The sequence below is a fragment of the Corythoichthys intestinalis genome, chromosome 8 (assembly GCF_030265065.1).
Source record: "Corythoichthys intestinalis isolate RoL2023-P3 chromosome 8, ASM3026506v1, whole genome shotgun sequence".
In the NCBI taxonomy this organism is placed as follows: domain Eukaryota; kingdom Metazoa; phylum Chordata; class Actinopteri; order Syngnathiformes; family Syngnathidae; genus Corythoichthys; species Corythoichthys intestinalis.
In genome coordinates, this window is record NC_080402.1 from 16,231,334 (window position 1) to 16,250,248 (window position 18,915).

General features: G+C 37.7%; 2 protein-coding genes across 6 annotated transcripts in view; both read right to left on the reverse strand.

Moving 5' to 3' along the window:
• gcgrb (glucagon receptor b) overlaps positions 1-8,828 on the reverse strand; it is a 101,629-nt gene extending 92,801 nt beyond the window's left edge. For 4 of the 5 annotated variants that reach the window (XM_057843741.1, XM_057843737.1, XM_057843739.1 and 1 more), the window contains exon 1: positions 8,193-8,828. The gene's annotated coding sequence lies outside the window, so the exon portion shown is untranslated. The remainder of the gene's footprint in view (positions 1-8,192) is intronic. The other variant, XM_057843740.1, reaches the window with a different exon arrangement.
• Positions 8,829-8,957: 129 nt separating this feature from the next.
• Positions 8,958-18,915, reverse strand: part of slc25a10b (solute carrier family 25 member 10b) — a 44,641-nt gene continuing 34,683 nt past the window's right edge. The window contains exons 10-11 of the transcript XR_009064269.1: positions 11,866-11,957; positions 8,958-9,010 (exon numbers count right to left, since the gene is read on the reverse strand). The gene's annotated coding sequence lies outside the window, so the exon portion shown is untranslated. The remainder of the gene's footprint in view (positions 9,011-11,865; positions 11,958-18,915) is intronic.

Sequence of the window (18,915 nt, forward strand, 5' to 3'; positions counted from 1 at the left end):
GGATGTAAAACTGTCGATTCATGGTAAAAAGCTAAATAAAAACATGCAGTTAGCATTTATTTTACGAATACATTGCGAACTATGATGCTAGTCAGTAAGCAAATTAGCGGCCGCCATATGTAAACAAAGAGCTTTTTCCGTTGAAAATTCTTGTGAATAAATGCTTAAATCCCTGAATTCTTTATAGATGTGGACGTAAAACAGTTTTGATTCTTCGTTAAAAGCAAAAAAAAAAAACGTGCAGTTAACATTTATTTTACGTAAATATTGCAAACTATGATGCTAGTCAGTAAGCAAATGTAAACAAAGAGCTTTTTCCGTTGAAAATTCTTGTGAATAAATGCTTAAATCCCTGAGTTCTTTATAGATATGGATGTAAAAAAGTTTTAATTCTTGGTTAAAAGCAAAAAAAAAAAAAAAAAATCATGCAGTTAACATTTATTTTACGTAAATATTGCGAACTATGATGCTAGTCAGTAAGCAAATGTAAACGAAGAGCTCTTTCCGTTGAAAATTCTTGTGAATAAATGCTTAAATCCCTGAATTCTTTATAGATATGGATGTAAAACTGTCGATTCATGGTAAAAACCAAAATAAAAACATGCAGTTAGCATTTATTTTATGAATACATTGCGAACTATGATGCTCGTCAGTAAGCAAATTAGCGGCCGCCATATGTAAACAAAGAGCTTTTTCCGTTGAAAATTCTTGTGAATAAATGCTTAAATCCCTGTATTCTTTATAGATGTGGACGTAAAACAGTTTTGATTCTTCGTTAAAAGCACAAAAAAAAAAAAAACGTGCAGTTAGCAGTTATTTTACGTAAATATTGCGAACTTTGATGCTAGTCAGTAAGCAAATGTAAACAATGAGCTTTTTCCGTTGAAAATTCTTGTGAATAAATGCTTATATCCCTGAATTCTTGATAGACATAGATGTAAAACAGTGTCGATTCTTGTTAAAAAACAAAAAACAAAAAAAACATGCAGTTAGCATTTATTTTGTGAATACATTGCGAACTATGATGCTAGTCAGTAAGCAAATTAGCAGCCGCCGTATGTAAACAAAGAGCTTTTTCCGTTGAAAATTCTTGTAAATAAATGCTTAAATCCCTGAATTCTTTCTAAATATGGACGTAAAACAGTTTTGATTCTTGGTTAAAAGCAATAAAAAAAACGTGCAGTTAGCAGTTATTTTTACGTAAATATTGCGGAAGTATAATGCCAATGCTGTAGCAGCTAATTTCATTATATTAATTGATTTTTTTCACGTTTCACAATGCATGCTTGGTACGAAAAATATAATTCCTTGAATCCTCGAACAAACCACTCCTGAGATAATCTTTCCTGTTTGTATGCGGTGTAGCTTTCGTACTTTTTCAACCTAAATCTGGCGTTAGATCGCTGCATGTGACCGACTGCTAATAAATGAAGCGGAGTGAAGCCTTCGAGAAGACGTGATGCAGTGAATGGGGAATGTGTCACGTCAATATTTGATGAAGTCTAGGACTAAGACCATATAAATTCATATCGGGGCCAATTTGAAACAAAAATTCTGTCATGTTAGATTTTTATGCTGTTTACAAAAGTTTACCATGCTAATTCCAAAATTTCAATCAGTTTTACTCAGGCAAATAATGCTTTTCCTCCTTAGCTTACCTAGTTATGTTGTCACGACATGCGCACAATAAAAAATACAATCGATACAGCCTTTGTTGACACAATTGTGTTAAATCAACATTGCAGTCGTGCCTGTTTCTTTCATTTTTAATTATAAGCCAATATTGTATATATATTTTATAAAACAAGCACATATTATTTTTCATATTTGTTTTTCATTTTGCACCAAAAAACAAGCAAAAAATGCTCTCAGGCCTTTACAACCCCCCCCCAAAAAGTAAAGTGTTCCCACTGTTATCTATCCACATTATCCAAACGGAGATTACACAGCTACTTTTCCTTCAACCCTTTATTATTTATAACACTTAGACTGGGGCAGTGTTTTTCAACCAGTGTGCTGCGGCACACTAGTGTGCCGTGGGAGATCGTCAGGTGTGCCGCGAGAATGTATTATTTTTTTTACGTCATCGGGCGAAGCTGCAGTAGAAAGGAAGGAGTAGGTAGAAGTTTTCGATGGTGTGCAGCTGAGCATGTTCAAGAGGTGCTCGAATTTCTATCCATGAGCCATCTTGCTGTCCGCGACAATGTGGACCCCAGCACGTCTACTGTACATTAGTGACGGGATCTGTCGTTCACTTGAGTAAACGAATCCATTCCGGTTCGTTCAGTAGAAAGATTCGTTCAAACAAATCGTTCAACGAATCGTTCGCCCCCCTCATCTCCCTCCCCGCCCAAATGAAAGTGACGTTGCCGAACGAATCACCAAAGACCGCTTCGCAGTATAACTGAACGGGAAGTGACATTGCTTGGTCCCTCCCTCTCTTGCACACAGGCTCCTCATTGACCGCTCGTCGTAGTTTCAGAAATGAGTGACAGGCGATATCATTCTGCTTTCACAGAAAGCCTCGTCTCCCTCCCGCTGCTGCAAAAGCGAGGGAGAACTTCTGCGTCGTCTGTCCTAGTTCTATGGGCTCAAAGTTATGGCTCATGATTGCATTTCGATTTAGGACACGATTAAACATTTTCCTTTCGTGGGGGGAGTGGGGGTTTGGGGTCGGGGGCGCACTGACTTTCTTTAGCATGTTCTTGATCACATATACAATGCTGCTGCTACCAGCCAACGCAGCATGCTTGCTGTCACGAAAATAAAAATAAATCGAAAGTTTAATTTCTAAATATGGAACGACCAACACATCATATTTACCTCTCGCTCTGTTCTATTTTTGTTTTTATGCTCATCACTATTATTTTTGGTCACTACTGTTAAAAATATAAGTGTAAATAGCTAGTTGTCAAATGTGCTGCTCTGAAATAAAAACAATACTACATTTGGATATTTGACAGTTTAATTGCACATCAGTATTAAGATGATCGTATTGAATTTTTGCACTGGTATTAATAAATAAAATAATCCGGTCATCTCCCCTGTTGTCCCCGCATCTCAGATCGTCAAATGCTGACGAGAAATAATTGTTTGCTCTTTACGATGTCGCCTTTCTACTCTCATTAGTCTGTTGGGAAAAATGTAGACATATTGCGACATGTCCCGTGTCCTCGTGCGTTGTTTTTGGGCGCTTGAGTAGCACATGATGGACGGATTGACATAATTTGTCAAACAAACCAACACCCGACATGCTCTGACACGAAAAAAAATAAAACACTCGGAAAAAATTAGCATGTATATACAGTTTCATTGCAAATCAGTATTATGGTTATCGTATTGAATTTTTGCACTGGTATTAATAAATAAAATAATCCGGTCAGCTCCCCTGTCGTCCCCGCATCTCAGATCGTCAAATGCTGACGAGAAATAATTGCTCTTTACGATGTCGCCTATCTACTCTCATTAGTCTGTTAAGAAAAAGGTAGACATATTGCGATATCTCCCGTGTCCGTTGTTTTTGGGCGCTTGAGTAGCACATGATGGACGGATTGACATAATTTGTCAAACCAACCAACACCCGACACGCTCTGACAGGAAAAAAAAATAAAACACTCGGAAAAAATTAACATGTATATACAGTTTCATTGCAAATCAGTATTATGATGATCATACTAAATATTATTTTTTTCTGTGCACATATGAGGTAAATATCGCTGCCATGAAGCCTCCACATAGTGACAGTTCTCTGCCCCCTTCACTGTTGTCACGCGACCGCAGCTCAGCTTTTGCTTGCCTCGTTGCTACCTGTGTTTTAAATTACTGTAATTTTGATAGTATGTCGTCATAGATAGTCCCGAGTCTGTTGAGAAAAGTAGTACACTAAACCATGCTCGCTAGATTTGTGTGGTGTTTTTGTCTGTTTGAGGAGCATTTGATAGGCTCCACGTTAACAAATATGTGACATATTTTTTAATTCGTTCACCGCATAGTCATTACTGGAACGTCAAGTTAGCAGCAAGCTAGGTCAGGAACCGGAGGACCGAATCACTGAACGGGAAGTGACAAAACTCAGTCTTGCCCCCCCTGCCTGCACGCTAGCTGCTTATTGGCCACACGTGGAAGTGAGTGACAGACGCCCTGATTCTGTTTCCGCTCCCTCCCCTGCCCGCGATGAGGCTGGCGTCTGATTGGTCGTGTGCGATGTCAGAAGACGCTGCCGCTTGCTCAACGCCCTCCCACGCAGCGAACAAGCACCAACTTCATAGAACGAATCAGTGCAGATGGTGATTAGTTCGGTCTCGTTCACCCAAACAATTCGTTCAAAAAGAACAAATCGTTCGCGACGATACAACACTACTGTACATTTCATGAGTCTCGTCAAGTGTCGATATACACGAAAGTGTCTTTTTCATTTAATCCATATATGACGATCATCAATCCCCCTGTGTTTTATTCCAACACATTGTCGAGGATAGCAAGGTGGCCGATGGCTAGAAATCCGAGCAGCTCTTGAACATGACACGAGCAGCTATCGCTAGCGCCATTGTGCCAAGTAAGCTTAAATGTCATCTCCAAACGAAACACCCGTCGCTTCAAAACAAGTCGATGGATTATTTTGTTGGCCCTCGTGAAAACAGAGAAACAGGCAACTTTTTTTGAGAAAAACTACAATGCCTTGTTGCCGAACTTGGGGCTAAATCCAAAAAGTTCTACACTGTGGCAGAGGCATCAATACTACCTCCCTGCAAAGTCATTGTCAGCGAGTTGCTCGGCCTGATGATGTTAAAGACATTGCTACTGTCCCTGTCTGATAATTCTAATTCTAAACTTTTCAAGCCTAACTGCTATAAAAATTAAAAACAGACTGAGAGGTGTTGAAGAAGAGCTGTGTGTGTGTCTTCAATTCCTGACCTGAAATCGGTTTTGTGTTCATCTAAACAGGCACAGGTTTCACACTGAGTAAGTGTAACTATTGGAAAGTTCTTTTATAATTATATCTACTGTACAAAAAGTTATTTATGGAACATTTTTGGTTTGTGGTGTGCTGCAAGATTTTTTCCAATGTGAAAATGTGTTGTGACTCAGAAAAGATTTAAAAACACTGGACTAGGGCACTCATTTAATTCATTGGCTGCAATTGACATCCAATCCATTTTGACCGGAAGGGATGAATCATTCGCCCCTCCCAATCAAAGTGGATTGGTGCCATCAATGGCACTGAAGCATGAGCATTCATAGCCAGTTTTTCTAGCTTTATATGAGTTGGACGTCTATCGCCATTAATGGCATATAATGAGTTAAATACTATGACAAAAAAAAAATCAACTTTAGAGCCTTACATGGGGCTGCTATCAGTGTGTGTTTTGGTTTTATTCATAGTAATTCAGTTACTTTAGTTTTTATTAACATTGTATTAATATAAAAATTTACTTATAATAGAAAAAATACAATCATGGTTAACGATATAAAAAACTTCATAATTGCTAATAATTTTTCTTTTTTTTTTTTATTTTTTTTTTTTTTATAATGACCAAAATGTTCATCTGCCCCATAAGGGGTAATGATCTTAAGTGTCAAAAATCTTTAAAAATAATATATATATGGCGGAAAACACAAACAATACTGAAAAAGCAGTTTCTGCTCTTGCACTCCTCTTTAAAAGAAACTGCTGTATATTAAGCCAAAACAACTGTTGTGTTTGATAGAACAATATGTCTATATGCTGCCATAGCAGATTAATGGCGCATTAAGCCCTCATCTATTTTCAATTTGTCCATTTTACCCTAAAAACCCCCGTTTACAGATGTCGCGCAACAGCTTTTGTTTCAACCCAGCCATAAAACGAAGGTAATTAATTATATTTATTATTCAAAATGTGTGTCGTTTTTAGCTTAGAATCATTAATTGATGTCTCATATTTCATTTAAAAAAAAAAAACGATTTACGAAAAATTATTCACTCACATATTTTAAACTTTTTTTTAAAAATTATGTCACAATGAAAAAAATGGCGTCCGTAAAAAAGTCACGGATATCTACCTCATAACTATCACTTAATTGTTTGGTTTTTTTTTTTGGTTACTGTCACATTTTCTCTGATATGTTAGATGATAAATAATCGATCCAAACAAAAACAACAAAAAAAACTTTTAAAAGGGTAAATATATGAAAAAGAAAATCTCGACCACTCCTTGATGTCTGCGATTTCTGCATCGCGACCCTTGTTATATTACCATGTTTCACCCATAAAATCTCCCAAAAATCCAGCTGGTAAGTACGCGATAATATCTCGTTAGTCATGGCGTCTATAATTCTGCCCTCGCGTGCTCTCACCTCCATGGGTTTTGCTGTTTAAAAAACTTTTTTTTACCAAATATGTATGTACGTTTATTCATTCATTCATTTTCCATGCCGCTTTTCCTCATGAGGGTCGCGGAGGTGCTGGAGCCTATCCCAGCTAACTACGGGCAGTAGGCAGGGGACACCCTGAACTGGTTGCCAGCCAATCGCAGGGCACAAGGAGACATATAACCATTCACGCACACACTCATACCTACGGACAATTTAGAGTGTTCAATCAGCCTACCATGCATGTTTTTGGGATGTGGGAGGAAACAGGGAGTTCCCGGGGGAAACCCACGCAGGCACGGGGAGAACATGCAAACTCCACACAGGAAGGCCGAAGCCCGGGATTGAACCCCTGATCTCAGAACTGTGAGACAGACGTGCTAACCACTCAGCCACCGTGCCGCCATATATATAATATATACACACACACACACACACACACACACACACACACACATATACAGTGGGGAGAACAAGTATTTGATACACTCACAATGGGAAAACCCATTGGCAGTGTATCAAATACTTGTTCTCCCCACTGTATATAGATACACACACATATATATGTATATATATATATATATATGGCGGAAAACTCAATTTTCTGGGGGAAGAAAAATTTTGAACAGGAGGGCATTTTTCAAAAAAAATGTTTTTTGTTAACAGCAAAACCCTATCTGGAGGTGAGAGCACGCGAGAGCAGAATTACAGACGCCATGACTTAAACGAATTATTATCTTGTACTTACCTTGTTTCGATCCAAAAACTCAATGTAGCATGTATCACTGAGTGTCAAGACACAGCTGTGAATGGCCACAGCTGGATTTTTTTTTTAGAATTTTATGGGTGAACTATGGTAATATAACAAGGGTCGCGATGCAGAAATCGCAGACATCAAGGAGTGGTCGAGATGTTCTTTTTCATATTTTACCCTTTTAAACGTTTTTTAAAAAAATTTCTGTGTTTGGATCGATTATTTACCATCTAACATATCGGGGCAAATGCAAAAGTAACAAACAAAAAAATACAATTAAGCGATAGTTATGAGGCAGATATCCGTGACTTTTTTACAGACACCAAATTTTTCATCCTGATGTAATTTGTTTAAAAGTTTAAAATGCGAGTGAATAATTTAATTTTTTTTTAAACAATATATTGGACATCGAATAATGACTGTAAGCGAAAAATAACAGACATTTTGAATAATAAATATGATTACTTACCTTCTTTTTATGGCTGGGTTGCAACAACAGCGGTTGCGCGACATCTGTAAACGGGTGTTTCCAGGGTAAAACGGAGAAATTAAAAATAGTTCGGGGCTTAACGCACCATGAATCTGCTATGGCAGCATATAGACATATTGTTCTATCAAACACAACAGTTCTTTTGGCTTATAATACAGCAGATTATTTTAAAAAGGGGGGGAAAGGGTAGAAACTGCTTTGTCAGTCTTATCAATGTTTTCCGCCAATATAAATATATTTTATTTTATTTTATTTTTTTCCATTTACTAGAAATACAGTAGTCTGCAAGTGACCAAGCTATCACTAAAGTGTTCATTGGTGGTAACTGTCCCTGAAAGTGTTAATTAGATTACAACATGCAAACATAAAAATCGCATTTGCAGGCATAAAGACATTGCAGTTGCCGTTATTTGTACAGGATATGAAGCATATATGCAGAAATGTTGGTTTTCCAGTCATATAATGCTTGAATACAGGAGAAAAGAAGGTAACAAGTAAAATAAATAAATAAATAAAAACGTGCTTTGGCATGCGTTTTCTCAAAATTCACATTGATCTGAGTGAATAATACATATATTTTTTGCTTTTTTTTTTTTACCTAAGCTTGCAGATGTCCTCTCGCTCTCCGGGGACGCACACACCTCCGGAGGTCCATCACAATCCAAGCGCAGTCCAAGGCGCGCAACCAGGACGCATCGTCGAGTCCAGCGAAAAAGAGAAGAAAAAAGAAAGGAAGGAAGAACGCAGAAGAAGAAAAGAACAGAAAAGAGAGAAAAAGAGAGAAAGAAAGCGGGAACGGGAAAAGGAGCGTGAAAGAAATCGAGAGCGAAAGAAATCCAAAAAGAAAATGAGAAAGAGGGAAGGAAAGGATGAAAAACAGGAAAGTGTGAACTGACTGACCTGTGTCGTAAATAAATGAACTCTTCGACTGATCTTAATTAGTGTCAACAATTACTTTTTCTGTTCATAAACTCAGTATTGTTGCAGAGCGAATGAAAAGTGACTTGGCGCTTTGCGCTCGAATACGATATGTGTCAATTAAAGAAGATATGACAAGGTGATTACCGGTGAAAAATAATTTCAAAATAAAAGTTGCAATGGAATCTGTCAAATCAGCCATAACATGAATAGGATTTCTGGTTGGAGCTTTCAAAATAAAAGGTTCAAACTGCCACAGGAATAAAAATATCAACTATTGTTTACTCCAGGGCCGTTCCCGACCAATTTGGCACCCAAGGCAACATTTGCATATTTAAACACTCACACTGTACGCCTTTTTCCACTAGCAGTTTGTGTTTGTGTGTAGGAAGGTACTGGACTTGGTAGGCTTGGATTTGGTGCTGATGTGGATAAGGTGGCTGTAAAAGATGGCCAGAGATGTACAGAGGTGGAAGGCAAAATATTTCAGAAGAGCATCTACAAAGAAGAAAGTGGGATGTTACATTTAATTAGTCAAATAGCTGTTGATTGTGAAACCAGCATGACATAACCATAATAGCACCTAACTTTAGAAGTCTACGGTACCGGGCTCAATCGGGTGTTTGGATAAAGCCACTAAATTTGACGGGCGAGGGCGAAAAATAAATTCATGAATCACTGCAAGTACACAGGATCGTCCATAATAATGATTTAAATAATATATGATGAAAAAAATGAAATTAAATATTTTTTATATGAACTGAATTGCCATTTTAATGAATTAATGACACATTTAATAATACATGTTGGCATTTACATCCATGACACTTTTAGTCCGCCATACCGCAGAACTATGAAATTATTACAGTGGTATGAAAAAGTATCTGAATCTCTCTCGCATTTGTATGATAATATTAACCCCGTAGAGGCCAGCGTTGTGGAAGTACAGCATTTATAACTTTTGTAAAAAAGGGTTGAAATGTTTTTTTCTTGTTTTTTTTTTTTTTACATTAATGTAGTCATTGGGTCCTACTGTTCAGTCTCACAATAGGTGTGGATAGGAAATTTGTATATAAGCCCTGCTCACAGTTCCAGGACTTTCAGAATCTGCAGAACTTTGGCTATGCAACAACACTTTGATTCCTTGGACTGGATTTATCAGATTTAAGTAAGTAAAATGCCTTTAATATTTTTTTTTTGTTATCATTACACTTACTAGACCATGTACATATGCAATTATTGTGAAATACATTCATCAAATGTAAATTTGAGCATTTTGTATATATGTTGTAATTTTACAACTCTGGCCCTTGGGTAGTGAAAATGGCCATGGTGTAGGTTTAGAAATTACCTGGCTAAGTGTAGCCTAAATAGACATTTTGACATAGACCTTCTATTTTTCACAATATATTTTAAAATTATACACATCTAGTACACTTTCCAGATACTGTACTGTATTATATAGGCTTTATATTTATTTTGAATTTCCAAACCAGTGCTATTTGGAACCCACTTTACAAGAAGCTGTATTACCGAAATATATTGCAATAGCATACCACTTTCTACTGCTTATAATTGTAATCACCAACAATAGTTCAGTTTCTCATTCTGTTTGTATATATGTGCCTAGTATGTTGGCTCAATTCATCGCCCAAGCAGTTAGATCTGGGGGGATGCCGAAGGGTGTCTGTTGCATTGTTCCAGAAAAGGTGACAACTTTCGGAAATGCATTCCCATTGCAGACATTATCATCTTTGTAGAAATGCAACATGCCTTCCTTTTGGGATGGTGGTTTCACATTCTTGAACCTTCTCACCTAATAATCAGAGCACAATAAGTTGGCCAGACAGTATTGTTTGACTAGTGAGATGTGTAAATAGTTTACTTTGCACCCCACCCATGTACTAATGTTATTTCCATTTAGTTTTTGTCATTTCAGAATGTCTTCAGCAAGGAGAAAGACCTTCTACACTGTGCAGGAGGTCATCGATGCTGTCCAAAATGAAGACTGATGTGGACATAGACTTTGATGAAACTCATGAAGAAGTGGACAAAGAAAACCATCCACCCACTGACTGCCCAGCCAATGAGGACACTGATCCCCGACCAGCCAAACATGTCATGCCTCGTGACAGATATCGATGGCAGAAAAAAATTTTCATCATCCCTGATTTGGATATTTCTGGCCCACCTCTCACAAAAGATGGTAATTCCCTGCACACACCATTGGAACGCTTCCGACAATTTGTGTCTGAAGACATGATTGAGTCACTCACAATAAACACAAATGAGTATAGCCTTCAAACACATGGAAGATCCATAAACACCAACAAAGAAGAAAAAGAACGAATGATGGGCATGTATCTGAAGATGGGCCTGGTTCAAATGGCTGGAGTGCGAATGTACTGGGAGACAGACACACGGCATGCACCTGTTGCTGATGTGATGTTTGTAAATAAATATGCTATTCGTAAAAATATGGCTACTGTTGAAATTATCATTCATATTATGTACTGTTCTGGGGCTATGTAACAAGCAACCAACCAGTGTAAATTAACCCATAGTGTTTTTTTTTTTTTTTTTTTTTTTTTACTGAGATATAAACATTTGTACCTTTCTGAGTTGACAATGAGTACAACTAGGGTTAGAGTCAGGAAATCCTGCTACCCCATTTAGCCAGCGTTGTAAGATCACAACGTTCTCATAAAACTTTACAAAAACATTTTTTTTTTTTTGCAAACACTTGATTTTCATCTTCAAAGGCCTCCTACAGCACCATATAAGTGGTTGAATTTTTTTTCTTTTATTTTTTTTCTATGTCTGGCCACTACAGGGTTAAAATATGAAAATCTATAAATGGTTGGTTTTAGTTAAGCAGACACCGTTTTTCCATCAGTGTGATTTTGACAAAGGTCAGGTCACATTTGATTTTATGCAGAAAATGTGAGAAATTCCAAATGGTTCAGATAGTTTTTTTTACACCTCTGTAATTGCATATTTAATGGTGTATTTATTTAATTAACCTTAATACTTTTAGGCAAGACAAATTTATTAGAATACCACAATTTAACATAATGTAAATGTGCTACACATGACATCAAAATAAGAAAGACACAATTTTAGCCCCCAATATACTTTGTCCAACTTTCTCTAAAATGGGAAAGGAAGTAAATTTAACTAATCCACAGCTGGCCGAATCCTGAAAATATTTCTAAAACAACATGCCTGGCTCGTGATACAGTATAATTTAGCTTTAGCTGTATATCATTTAACTCTTTGTAAATAACCGCTAGCTTGCAATTGCGCTAAGTACCTGTTTATGCAATTAAATATTTTTTTTCATCACAACAAACCTGTCTTTTTGACGTTTATGCTCCACTTCTATCTAAGGTGCGACCCGGTGGGCTTTTGTCTTCTCATGAAGTTTTCACCGTGGATTCAGAGACTGTGTTGAAATTACCGCATCACAGGAAACAGTGAAATGGGCAGAAGGTGCATTAAAAAATGATTCCATTATTATTCAAAGACTTATTACAATATGTTTGTTATTTTGTTTTATTGCCTTGTGCGTTTTTTTTCCGGACTATAAGTCTTTTTTTTTTTCATAATTTGGCTGGGGGTGCGACTTATACTCAGAAGCGACTTATGTGTAAAATTATTAACACATTATGATATCATTTCACATGTTATTTTGGTGTTTTGGAGTGACACTGATGGTTTGGTAAACTTGTTCTGCCTTTGGCAATGTGTGTTCAATTTTATTGACTTTTTACATTCAAATGCATGCTTTTAGTTTGTGGCACTTTCACGCCCAAGTGGGGGCGCACTCGCACTTGTTTACGCGAAGAAGAGCGCTCACACGCCAGAAGAAGATGGACAGCTACGCAGCGTCTGTGCGATTGGGCGAGAGAGCGAGAGAGAGAAACACGGCTTCGAACCTATGTTCATCGTTTAACGTCTGTGTGTATCATCTTTTCTGTTGTTGTAGTGTTTTCCACCCACGATCGGACACTTAAAGCCAGTTGTGTGGCTGTTTGAAAGATGTGCTAATGCTAGTGAATGCATGCTAACTGTTTGTGTCATTGCTGTAATAGCAGCTAATCAATATTTATTTACGTTGATGCGATCCAGTTTGGTATAAACGACGAAATTGATTTGTATTTCTATTTTTATCACTCTTCAAATGATGGTGTCATAACGACGGCCAAAATAAAGCGAAATTATACGGACGTCCAGCATCGTCATTTGGGAGTTTAGCTCGCTGTATAGGCAGGACCAAACCGTAGGACAGTATATTCGCATTTCGTTGTTCATGCATCATGTAACATTATCATACTGTACACTTATTCAGCATATTGTTCTCTATTGTATTTTTATTTTAAATTGCCTTTCAAGATGGCATACAGTATGTATTCTATGTGTTGGATTTTATGAAGTAAATTTCCCCCAAAAATGCGACTTATACTCCGGTGCGACTTTTATGTTTTTTTTTTCCTCTTCGTTGGGCATTTTATGGCTGGTGTGAGTTATACCCAGGTGCAACTTAGTCCGAAAAATACAATATGTATGTTTTGAATACTGCTATCAAATATTATTTGAACATTTTTTTATGGCCTTTTGGACACTGAGACACCCCTACCATTTGCCTAGCTCGCCTTATGGACTCCAGTGAGTTCTATTCAGTTAATTTCAGTTCTATTCTAGTTGACTTTCTAAATTTAAATTGATATGCATGAATACAATCAAATTTGTTCAGCGAGTACAGCTTTAATGTACTGGCTAATATGATGGAAATAACAGCTTTAAGTGGTTAGCACATCTTCCTTAAAATAATATAGAGCTTACACTTGATCTGTGTTTAAATAAAAAGTAACAATGCAAGTCAGGTTGACTGACTAATTAAAAGAAAAATACATTGATTAGCATTATGGTCCCATGACGTGATACTGTGAGTACGAAGGATTTTCATTCATACAGGATATACAGTACCTTCCAGCTCCATAGAATGGAAGTGGTATAGAAAAGATGGATCAGAAGATGAATTTCATCGCTCAACAAATGACCTTCACATAGGTGCAGGGACGAATGCACAACACATAAACCATAAACTACATTGTCTGTGGCTTTTTTATTATCTTTAAACAAGCCTAGCCATACAAGCACAATTAGTGCATCTGTATTTCAGTCTGTTGAAACCACCACCAACTTTTAGGGATTGTCCCCACCAACCTTTAAGCAATCTTATTTGCATTATATAATGAGTTCAGTTACAGTATATTGGTAATTTTGATACTTACGTTTACAACCTTTCACTTGCTGAATGTGCTGGTCCATTTTTTCCCCTTCAAACGCACATTTGATTGGCTGATGACTAGATTCACACAATCCCAAAAGAAATACATGTTGACATGCCGCACCCTCCGACCCCGTTGAAGAGGAGGGATATTAGAAGGTTTCGGCCAGCAGCAGCCACTTTAAGTACTGTAAAAATACGTCAATGTTGTGAAGGTGGGGAACACACCACTAATTTTGCAACTGAAAGTCCGACCTGCATCAGAATTAGCATAACATTAAACAGCGTGAACTTGCTAAAACTTGAGTAGAAAGCTGTTTAGTGACGTGTCTTCCTGTACTTTTTCTACTGTTAACGTTAATCCAACTGTGCATTTTGTGCATTAATTCCCTAATTAAAATGTTAAAATGTATGTATTTTCTCTCTTATCATTAAAAAAATAATAATATTTGCAGCCGATGCACATTTTTTTACCCTCCCCCCAAAAAACAAAAAAAAAACAAAACCACTGTAAAATTCCTTCGTATGAAGCAAGCATTTTTGAAAAATGACTTTCTCCCATGAAAATAATTTTATTGAAACCTTTTTTCATTTTTACGTAGAAACCAGCTATATTTGAGAAATTTACCCAATCTGTTTGATCTTATTAATGTCCCGTCCACAGCAAAAAGTGTACATGCAGGTTATGCTGCTATAGCGTCCCTACCAATGTTGAGACCAAACCTACGCCATTGGTGTATGATATTATTCTCCTTGAACTGAATCAAGAGATTACTTTCCAGCATCATAAACCACATACTGTACACCTATTTTCCTTAATTTTGCACCAATCAGATGTGCACTATTCACTATGGTTGTGCAAAAGCACTGACATCCTGCAACATGTGCCATAAAAATGGACTGTGTTCTATTATACTGTAGAAAAAGCTTAAAGACTCTGTACACATTTTAATAGTTTTGAATGTCCATTGGTCTAGTTTGTATGAAAATTTAGTGTGTAAAAGATCATTTTCAAGTCACTCTAGTCGACTCAAAATATTGGCTGGACGTGACGATTGGCTTATTCATATTTTATACGTAAATAAGCTTTGCATTGAATGGGTCCTGCGTTCCTTAGATTGAATATGGAAATCAGCTTTGCTCGCATATCTCAGTGTCAACAGTAAATGGAGAGCGCGTACCTGTATATAATGCACCAATAATCAAAGCAAGGATGAATAGTGAGCACTCATGGTGAGGTTGCTTGCTGAACCTAATGTGTGGCTGTATTTTGGTGGTCACAGACTGTAAGCCTCAATATTTAATCCACATGTGCATATTGCAAATATGGTTAAGTCTTAAGTTTATTATACTTCATATCCTGTGTTTGTATGAAATACATTTGTGTGATTACATTGTCTACAGTATGAAATGATTAAGTCTTAATCATTTTTACCGATTAAGAATCCTTTAAATCCTGGTAATAATTTTAACCGATTCTGACGCCATTTGTTGAAAATTTGCCCCCCAAAAATATAAACTCACCAGAAGTTATGTGCGAGTCAGTCTTAAAATATAGACAAAGACAGACAGACAGACAGACAAATACAGTATCACAAAAGTGAGTACACCCCTTGCATAATTTATTTTCCCCTCAAAATAACTCAAAATATAGCCACTAATATCTAAACCATGGGTCCCCAACTGCTGGGCCGCGGACCGGTACCAAATTAACTTTGGCGTGTGCCCCTTAACACGCCAATATCCCTGTCTACTCTATATAAAATACTACAGGATAAAATGTCGTCATAGAAATCCATTGATTGAACTGCTAGCAGTACATCTTGTTTTGTATATCTATGTGCGCTTGTCCTCGATAATGATGTATGACGTAGGGCGGGCACATCACACTTGTTCCCGGGTTAATAATTAGCCCCCACACTACAATGACTGAAAAACACGTCATTGGACAGATTTTTTCGGGGAAAAGGGAACCTGACGAGCCAGAAGATGAGCCTACAACCTCGAAGAAAACAAAATCCATGCTAATTCCCAATCACTAAAGACCCACGAACTGCGAAGGAGTAGATTTGTGACCCGTATGTGAATAAATCGAGTGATTCGAGCATGTCTGTACAACAGGAATATCCGCTTGTAGGTATCGCAAATCACAGCGACCATAAACGTACGAAACCTACAAGCGTGCGACAACAACTATACCGAGATTCTGACCATGGTAAAGTCATTTCGGAATATCTTAACATCGATAGGAGAGCACATAGAAACTGCTACAATTTCCAACATCGTATCTTTGTGAAGCGGGCTTCTCTCACTCTCCCCTCTCGGGACCATCTCGTCTCAACGAAACAAGCTCGGACCTCCCACTGATTCAGCGGGTGAGTTGTATTTTCCCTGCACTTAACACAACGAGGCTAAAACAAATGTTATTTGATATTTGCTGTATTTTTCTGCAGCACATTGCCGGTTTTTTGACAAATTTGGCATGCACCTAACAACAACAATAATAATAATAATAATAATAATACATTTTATTTCTAGAGCGCTTTTCAAAACGCACAAAGACGCTTCACAAGAAACATGGAATCACAGTCCGATAAAAAGGTATTAAAAGGATAAAAAATTAAAAGCACAATAAAAAGTAAAAATATAACAGCTAGGGGTTATGATGGGTAAGAAAGAGTGAACAGGTGTGTTTTCAGTCTGGATTTGAAAAGTGATAGGGTAGATATGCTGCGAAGATCAGGGGGTAGGGAGTTCAAGAGCTGGGGGGCGCAATGACTAAAAGCTCTGGAACCAAAGTTGGAGAGGCGGACACGGGGGACGGAGAGGGGAAGAATAGTGGTAGAGCGAAGTGAACGGGTTGGCTTGTTTAGACGGAGAAGATCGCAAAGGTAGGGAGGGGCCAGGGCATGGAGTATTTTAAAGGTGATGATGAGGATCTTGTCGTTGATTCTTTGTTTGACGGGAAGCCAGTGACGTTGACGGAGGATGGGGGTGATGTGGTGTGTTGCGGGGGTTCGAGTGATGAGGCATAACGTTAAAAATGACCGCAAATGCAACGATTCCAAAGTACTACAAACTTTAAAGAAAGGAATATTAACTTACGTTTGCCATGTTAGCTGTACGCAACAACTGCATGCAGCTCTCTCACTTAACGACTTCGCAGTGTCGTTAAGCATTAATTTACGCCATTTTCGTGTCGCACATGTATGTTTATGATGTAAATCGTTTTTTAGCACCATTGGATAACATTGAGAGTCCAACTGAATATAAAAGAGGGCCACAAAAGCTTTGGGAGCAAAATTTTATAAGGGTGCAAAATTTGACAGAACACCGGTCCGTGAAAAAAAAGACCCAAATCACACCGGTCCGTGGAGCAAAAAAGGTTGGGTCCCCCTGATCTAAACCCCTGGCAACAAAAGTGAGTAAACCCCTTAGAAACTACGTACATCCCTAAATGTCCAAATTGAGTACTGCTTGTCATTTTCCCTCCAAAATGTCATGTGACTCGTTACAGGAGTGTTGTCTGCATTGCTGCAGAGATTGAAGAGGTGGGGGGGTCAGTCTGTTCGTGCTCAGATCATACGCCGCACTCTACATCAAATTGGTGTGCATGGCTGTCACCCCAGGAGAAAGCCTCTTCCAAAGACTGTACACAAGAAAGCCTGCAAACAGTTTGCTGAAGATATGTCAACAAAGCACATGGATTACTGGAACCATGTCCTATATGGTCTGATGCGGCCGGCGGGATTTATTGTGCACTGTAGATGGATTCTTATGATTTCCAGTGTGAAGACAAAGCTGATGGAAGCCCAACATTTTTTTCATGGGTAGAATCTCTCTTGATTGCAAAAGTGTGCCAAATGTTTTGCCCAGAAAACAAGCAATCTTCAGCCTTAATTACATTCATAGGAGCTTCCCTGAATTATTTTTGTTTGTCGATTTCTTCAATACAGGACAGATTTAAATTTTTATTCTGAGCCACCCGCTTCCACGTGTAAATCAACCTCAGACACTGGGTGATGAAGTACCTCACGCTAAATAACGTGAGGGGGAAAACAAAACTATAAAATTGTATTTGATTTTTAAATGTTACATAATTTCATATCCTGTACTGCAACTTTTTATTTCTTCATTTCCTTTTGGCTTTTCCCTTCAGGGGTCGCCTCAGCGAATCAGTTGTCTCTATCTAACCATGTCCTCTGCATCTACTGCTCTCACACCAACTACCTTCATGTCCTCATTAACTACATCCATAAACATGTTTGCATTGAACTATAAAATACAATGCAAATTTATTGTAGGAAGAAGATGCCCACAGAGAAGAAGTAAATTTTCTTTTTTTTCTTTTAGTCACAGAGCTCTGGTATAGATAAAATTCTATGAATTTCCAGTATTTAAGCAGTATTGCAAAAACACTAAAGCGTTTAAAGAGTGTAAGATTGGCAACTGAAATGTTTTTGTCACTGCTTGAATGGTCATATTTGTATTGTATAGAAAAGTTTCCTGAGCGAAATATGGGCGGCGCCATCTTGGAAAATTTCTGCTTCGAACTTCCGGTTCAGAAAAAAACTCATTAGTTGCGGTTGAAGTCAGCAGGGTGTTGACGAAGTTAAAACAGCAAAATCAAGCCAGAGAACCCTCGGAATCTCTAAAAATCGATTCAGCACGACGTAGATGAGACGTAGATTAGATTGTATGATTGTTTCTATCACTTCGTTGATCATTCGTGGACAAAATTATAATAACCTGTCAGCCTATGTTGACGTGAAGTATAGATTGATACTCCGGCCACTTTAGTGACCAAAATGATATGAAACATTACAGGTCCTTCTCAAAAAATTAGCATATTGTGATAAAGTTCATTATTTTCTGTAATGTACTGATAAACATTAGACTTTCATATATTTTAGATTCATTACACACAACTGTAGTTCAACCTAATATTGATGATTTTGCCCCCCCCCCCCCCCAAAAAAAAATCCCTATCTAAAAAAATTTGCATATCATGAAAAGGTACTCTAAAGAAGCTACTAACCTAATCATCCGAATCAACGAATTAACTAAAACCCCCTGCGAAAGATTCCTGAGGCTTTTAAAAACTCCCAGC